This window comes from Penaeus vannamei, chromosome 30 (genome assembly GCF_042767895.1).
Source record: "Penaeus vannamei isolate JL-2024 chromosome 30, ASM4276789v1, whole genome shotgun sequence".
Taxonomy (NCBI): domain Eukaryota; kingdom Metazoa; phylum Arthropoda; class Malacostraca; order Decapoda; family Penaeidae; genus Penaeus; species Penaeus vannamei.
Window position 1 is genome coordinate 30183382 of NC_091578.1, and position 7500 is coordinate 30190881.

The 7500-nt window shown below is 36.3% G+C and overlaps 1 non-coding gene across 1 annotated transcript; it reads right to left on the minus strand.

Moving 5' to 3' along the window:
* Positions 1-2582: 2582 nt before the first annotated feature.
* LOC113817905 (uncharacterized) lies at positions 2583-4426 on the minus strand. The gene is made up of 2 exons (XR_011399817.1): positions 4358-4426; positions 2583-4065 (listed from the first exon to the last, which is right to left on the minus strand). It is a non-coding gene; the product is annotated as an uncharacterized protein (transcript).
* Positions 4427-7500: the final 3074 nt, after the last annotated feature.

Here is a 7500-nt window from a genome sequence, read left to right on the forward strand (position 1 = left end):
GGAACCTTTCAACCACGTCTTACACTATGCATTAACTCCCGACAGGCACCCCATAACGGTTTTGCTTAGCCAGTGATTGATGAAGGAATTTGATAGGGTACAAGTCTAGTTCCCGAGAGAAATGTCCCTTTGTAATCGCTTACTGTATAGTTGCATTTTTTTCTCCGTTTTGTCTTCGCGATCTTTGTCCACGCACCACAAACCCCCTGGTGTCTGTCTTTTCTATAATGACACGGTGTCTTGCTTTGCGGACACTGTACTTCCACTGGAATAACACCGTGATCTCGCAGATATTGCAAACTAGCTTCGTTATTACTATGATATTTTGCGAGAAAGTCGAAAAAATTGTTCTCACAATCTGCGCGCAGTGTGTAGCTATGATTAAACTGATTTTAATTTCATCTGCTTTCTCCTAGGCCCAGATTCTATTGTCACGTGGTGATCTATTCCATATCTGATTGGTTCTATTGAATGTCTATGGTCACGTGACGAACGAATCAAATTGGCTCAATATTAGGTGTGGTATGTTAGTTAATATTAATATTAGTATGTATGTTAATATTTGGTATCAATATTAAATATAGCATTTCCAATAATACCGAAAAGTGCACTGCGCACTGAATATATTCGGAGAGCACTCAAAATACCGGTGCGCATATGTAAATAATATTGCGCCTCACAAGGAAAAGAATTTTAAAAAACTGTGCGCCGCGATTTAATTCTTTGGCTGTTAAAGTTTTAGTCGTTCGATCAGCGTAAGAAATCTTTTCGTAACCAGCGATACTCATGGATTTGAATTTAAATGTTTTGCGGCGCATGAATCGTCACTTTCCATTTTTGTTTTTTTCCAAGTTGAAGTTGGCATAAAAGCAATGGTTATTTCCCTTATAGCGCATGAATCGCCACTTTCCATTTATTTCGCTTTTAACCATTAACCATGAACCGTTCAAGTTGAAGTTGGCATAAAAATAAAGGTCATTTCCCCTCAGACTTTCTTTGCTCGGCGGAAAGGTCTCGGTGTGATCGGCGTGTTCGTCTCGCTAAGAATGATGCGGCAGAAACCCTTACGATTAACGGTGGAAATCGATTCAAGGTGAGAGTTTTGTTGCCTGAATTTAGCGATAAAGCAGCAGGCTTATGTGCTATTATTATTATTATTATTATGTGCTATTATTATTATTATTATTATTATTATGTGCTATTATTATTATTATTATTATGTGCTATTATTATTATTATTATTATTATTATGTGCTATTATTATTATTGTTATTATTATTATGTGCTATTATTATTATTATTATTATGGGTCTTTAATGATGAAAGCATGACCGCTTTTAGCAGGCACACATTATTATCTAGACATAGGCACATTAAAAAAATGGTTGCGTAGTATTTCATATCTACTTAAAATCGGTGCGCCATTAGCATAATGATAATAATAATAATCGCATCAGCAACATTATAATAATGATTATAGTAATGAATGAAAATAATGATAATTACAATAATAACCATAATTAAACTTGGGTAAATTGCAATAGTGTAACTTCACAAATTGAATAACCACATTTTTATCGTCCAGGAAACAAATCCACATCCTGTTACAAATGAATGAATGATATAAAAAGAAAAGAAAAAAAAACACCTACATAACAGAGCAAGAGAATACACTTCAAGAACTTTTTAATAAATAATAGACTCCAATGGAAGAACATCTTACATCAGTCCAGACAAAAGTGAACAGTGTAGAATAATTTATCCGATTAAACAGCTGCTATGAATTAAGGCCTCAAAGTGCACCTCCTACTCACTAATTCATTTCTATCCTCTTTACACTATCCATTCATAATCTTGAGTAACTTTATGTCATAAAAATCATGGTATGAAGTGAAAGATACAACCATTATTACCAATGAGGTAATTTCTTACCATGAATTAATATAGTATAAAGATATTAACATACACAAGACTTACCTGGTATACCATCTACTGAACTGGAGCTGTGTATCTAACTGGAACAAACCCGTTCTCACCCAAGGAACAAACAAAAAAAATCTGCATCTAATATATTGTTCTTATACTGGATTCATTATCAAGTGATGTATGTTACATGGTGTATATCCCATATGCTTATTATTAGAAACCGTGTAAGGAAGAATTAATGTAGAGGAACTGGTTAAGGTAATACTAGCCAGCAAATGCAAATATGTACTTGGTATGGGATTGTAAACTATTTAAACTTTTTTTTTGTTTTTTGTTACTTAATTTCAGCCTTAGTGTATAGCATGTGAATACACATACTTTATGTCAGGATATACCTTTATAAAGTCTGGTTATTTCTCTTCTCTCCTATTTTTTGGATTATACAGAATTAATTAAAGATACAAAAGAGAAAAGGTGATTTTCATTGCTTTCCACTTATGTGCATCTTATTCCATAAGCAAACAACAACGCAGTGGTTAAAAGGTCACTATTGAAAGAGTTCTGATTTTTCATTTGAATATTTATGGAAGTGGGTCTCAGTTTCAGTCTTACTGAAGAAAAATTCATTCTTAGGAACAATATGTAAACAAACCTTATATACGAACTATCTTTTATTTATTTTTTTTTTTACAGTGAACTTAACAATAAATTTATAAAGTTCTAACTGCAGTTATTAACTTTTCACTTGGTAATCTGTACATGATGTTTATACAGAAATTATAATTTGACTTCCATACAGGCCCATCCACACCGCCATACATGCATGCACACCGAATCCAACAACAAAATTTAGAACTTATATTTTGCTTCTTCCAATTTCTGACATTAGGAAAAAAAAAAAAAGATGAATGGTAAGAATACTCCAGTATTCACACTTCCATACCATATTCAACTAATAAAAGAAACAACATTTGTAAGAAAGAGGAACCAAGAAAAGAAAAGAAAAAATGATCTTCCTACTATAGGTGACTAGCGATGATATAATGTTTGAAAACTGGGGAGGTTTGAACATTGGAAAGCAAATACCCAAGTCTATACATCCACATAAAGGAAAAAAAATAACCCATCCCACTGGTGATTGTGATCTGGAAAAAGACAATCAGCTTAGTCAAGCCAGACAGGACAGTCATTTACAAATTCTGAAGTAGTTTGTATATACAAATCTCTTTTACAGTACACCCTCTATGGAAACTGGACTGTCACGATGATAGAGGCCACATCCTGTGAACCTTAAACTCAACTACACAGGTGAATACCGCCATAGATGAAATAAATATAACTACACTTCCCTCGGTTTATTTTATATATATATATATATATATATATATATATATATATATATATATATATATATATAATTATGTGCAACCCATTTCAAATACATATATATATATATCAAACAGAAATAACAAACCCCAATGGCGAGATGAAAATACTTCAAGGACAAATTCTAGCACAATAAAAGCCCTTGTATATATATATATATATCTTATATAACTTTTTTTTTCTTTTCTTGAAAGTTTACATCTTCTGGACAGCATCCATGCTATCCTCCACTAATGCAAGATTACAAAAGAAAAAAATGTATCATTACAACCAATAACCACCCAAATCTTTATAAAAATGAAAATAAAAAAGTTGAAGATCCATTTTAATAGCAATGTTCAGTCAACCTTCAAATCAAGGAAGTGGTGCCATCTTCCTTGACCAGGAAACGTCAATTTTGCCTGATGACTTTATTGCACGAAATCATTCGGAATACGACAAACTGGGACTGGATCTCCTCCTTGAGCCCTAGACCAGTCAACCAAAAGCTTGAGCCAGTAGCACACTTAAAATGTGGATGAAGATTACCAAACGGAATTTCCAGACTCTTCGTCCCCTTGGCTTTGGATTCAGCGTTCCCATCGCTTTGAACGACGCAACTGAAGATGGTGTTTACATGGCCAATGGTGGGGGAGGCCTTCTGAAGAGAATAAGCATGGCGATGATGACAGAGAGGACTGCCATGAGGTAGATGTCCCAGTCTGGGTCGAGGAACTCTTCTGTGCTGCCCTTGCTCAATTGCGTCCATTTAAACTGGATGAGTGGAGAGAAGGGTAGAGTTTGTAAGCATTCCATGTATATAATGTTTTACATGAATATATGTAATATATTTTAAAAATGAATCTATGTCATTTATTTACCCTCTAAACCTGGATCTTCCTTCACTGAGATATAGCACACCCAAATAAAATTAATTAGTCATCTTTTACACACACCATATGCAGCTGCCTACCATAGAAAATAATTCATATCCTATATGATATTTCTAGATGAACTGAATAGAGAAAAATAGTAAAAAAAGACAAAAACAAAAACAAAAACTTACATCTTCCAAATACTTGAAGGTAAAAAGCAGTGCTAGCTGGCCAATGCCAAAAATACAAAAATACAAATATAATTGATAAAGCCCACGTGACGTTCTCTCCGCTGCGTCACGGAATTCAGAGAGTCAGTGCACAGAAGACATTAGCAAGGTAGAGGGATTAACTGTAAACTTTCTTTGTGATGCAATGGACAGGTTTTTTAAGGTTGATGTTTTTTTCTATTCGTTTTACCCTTCATTGGTATTATTAGAATACAAGGGAAATTATGTCTCCGATTAATAAATAAAAAGGAGGAAATGTGTCTTACAGAATACTCCGTTAATAGTTATCATGAGAATCAATAATGAATGGATGAAGAAAGCTTAAGGATGATAGTGGTTTTTAAACTTTAAATGGATTGATTTACTCTTTGTCTGATGATCATAATAATGATATTGTTAATGATGATAATTAGTTTGCATTTACAAACAACAAACCGGAACTAATGGAAGCTCTACGGTTAAAAGGGTTTAGGAAAGAATAAAAAAAAAAAACGAAAACAAAGGGAGAAGAGGAGGGAAGAGAGAGAAAAAATGATTTGGTTAAAAAGGTCTTTGGGAGGGAATGAGAGAAAGAAAAGAAAAGATATAGGCAGCACAAAGCACACTTGCATCGAAGTGAAATGGAGATGTTTACATGTAGAGACAGAGTGAGAGGAAGGAAGGTGCAAGATAAAAGGTCAATTAATCAGTAAATGGCCAGTTTCATCACCAATCGCTGCTCGAGAGAAAAAGAAAAAGAGAAAATGTTTTTTTGTTTTAATTCTCTTCCGCGTCAACAGGACACGCGCGCGAATCAAGACGTTTTCCGAAAGATGAAATCATTGGAAATTTTGTCTCTGGTTCGGCTTCTCCCGAGGCGCGGTTCCGATCAGGGGGAAGATGCGTTGCTGCTCAATTGACATTCGTCTCGCGTTTTTATGTTTTACTTTCTTATTTTTCTGTTTTTCCATTATCATTCTCATTCTCATTTATTTAATTACCTATTCCTTGTAGAGGACTGTTACTTTCTTATTTTTCTGTTTTTCCATTCTCATTCTCATTTATTTAATTACCTATTCCTTGTAGAGGACTGTTACTTTCTTATTTTCCTGTTTTTCCATTATCATTCTCATTCTCATTTATTTAATTACCTATTCCTTGTAGAGGACTGTTACTTTCTTATTTTTCTGTTTTTCCATTATCATTCTTCTTATTATTCTCATCTATTTATCTATCTATTCATTGTAGAGGACTGTTACTTTCTTATTTTTCTGTTTTTCCATTATCATTATTATCCTTATTCTCATCTATTTATCTATCTATTCATTGTAGAGGACTGAAAACATGATGATGCGACTGAGCCTTCCAACTGGTCCGCCAGGGATTCGCTCTCTCGGCCTCGGCGCTCGATCGCCACTGACGGAGGAGCAGCGGTCGCGCTGCTACTTTTCCGTCCGTCTGTGGCAGCTCATGGGAGGGATTTTTCAGTGTGTTGATATATATATATATATATATATATATATATATATATATATATATATTTATATATATACACATATATATACACATATATATACATATATATACATATATATATATATATATATATCATAAATTTTTTTTTTTTGTCTTTGAAGGAAAGAAAGAAAAATAGAGGCAAAAAAAAAAAAAAAAAAAAAGGAAAGTGTGAACTAAGATGTAAAGAAGACATTTTTTTTTTTTAGATTTTATTATCGGTGTGATTTTTTATTTCGAGAACAGATCACAAGGTTAATTCATAGTTATAATCCAATCGATTCCCTCAAAGGCCTGAACTCAGCCTGGAACTTGGGAGATCCTGACTGCTTGCTGTGACTCGATTCCCAGAAGGATTCCAAGTCTGTCAACCGATTAGAATCTTTTAAGGAATTCGGAAACTTCCCGGGTGAAGCTTCCCATTCATGAGGGAAGGGATGCCAGCGAGTGCACGGTTTGTAAGGAAGAAAAATCAGTGTTTTGATGCAAGTCAGCTAGAAATTATAGATTTTTTTTTAAGAGAGAGAAAGTGAGAGAGAGAGAGAGAGATTTAATCCTTAAAAGTCTGTGGAAAGGAAATCAGTCGATGTATCATACTTAACGTGAAAAGTTCTAATTTATGTATGTAAAAAGTATCTGGCAACTCGGCACCGCGCCGGGCCGGCCGCGCGAGAGAGATCCCAGCCATTCGCTCCCTCGCCGCCGCGGAAGGAGGAAGTGTAGTTCTTTTTCACACGATTTTCTTTATTTCCCTATGAACAGTATCATTACAAGGGAACCTAGAAATGAGTTAACTATGAACCGTATCACTGGATTAAAGAAGGCATGACATGCAATTAAAAAACCTGCAAATTGTTGTTCTTAGTTAAGCAATTTAAGCCGCAGTCTGGAGGTGCGGAGGCAGGACACACTCGTGGAAACCTATTATGCCACTTGTACCGCAGGAGTCGGGTCACGCCAGCCTTGCACCAAGGGCTTGGTCGAAGGCACAGAGAGATCGCAGGGCTGCCCTTGACATGGAAGGTCTCGCCTGCAGCGAGAAGGACTGGCTCTCAGGCCTGGGTCAGGCGCGGGGCCTGCGACGCTGCCTGCAGCCGAGGGCGAGTGACCGGCGGAAGCAGCGACCCTCGAACCCCGCGGGGCATCGCACGGGAAATCCCCAGGTTCTCTAACTGGCCTGCCTTCTCCAGCAGGATGGTGGCCCTGCCCGCGTGGCGAAATCTGCATGGCGCCCTTGAGAAAGGATTGGCCGGCCAATAAACCCGGGTACGAATGAGATGTAATAAAGTATCTTTCCCCGAAGTCTGGCTCTAGGCCTACACGAAGCCTCACCTTTCCACCGTCAGACTTGTTGAGCCTCGAAAAGTGCCTCTGGATCCGCGTTTGAAGTGGTGAGCGACATGGCTTGAGGCAAACTTTCTTAGAGATTTTACTCTCTCTCCCTTCTCCCTTTCCCTTCCCTCCCACTCTGTCTATCTGCCTCTTATTGTTACCACTACCAAGCCCCGCCAATAAATATCTATGAAGTCACAAAGGTTATCACAAACGGAAATCATATTTGGCAAAATGACAGAAATCAAATTCATTCAACATATCTCACGCATTTTGTA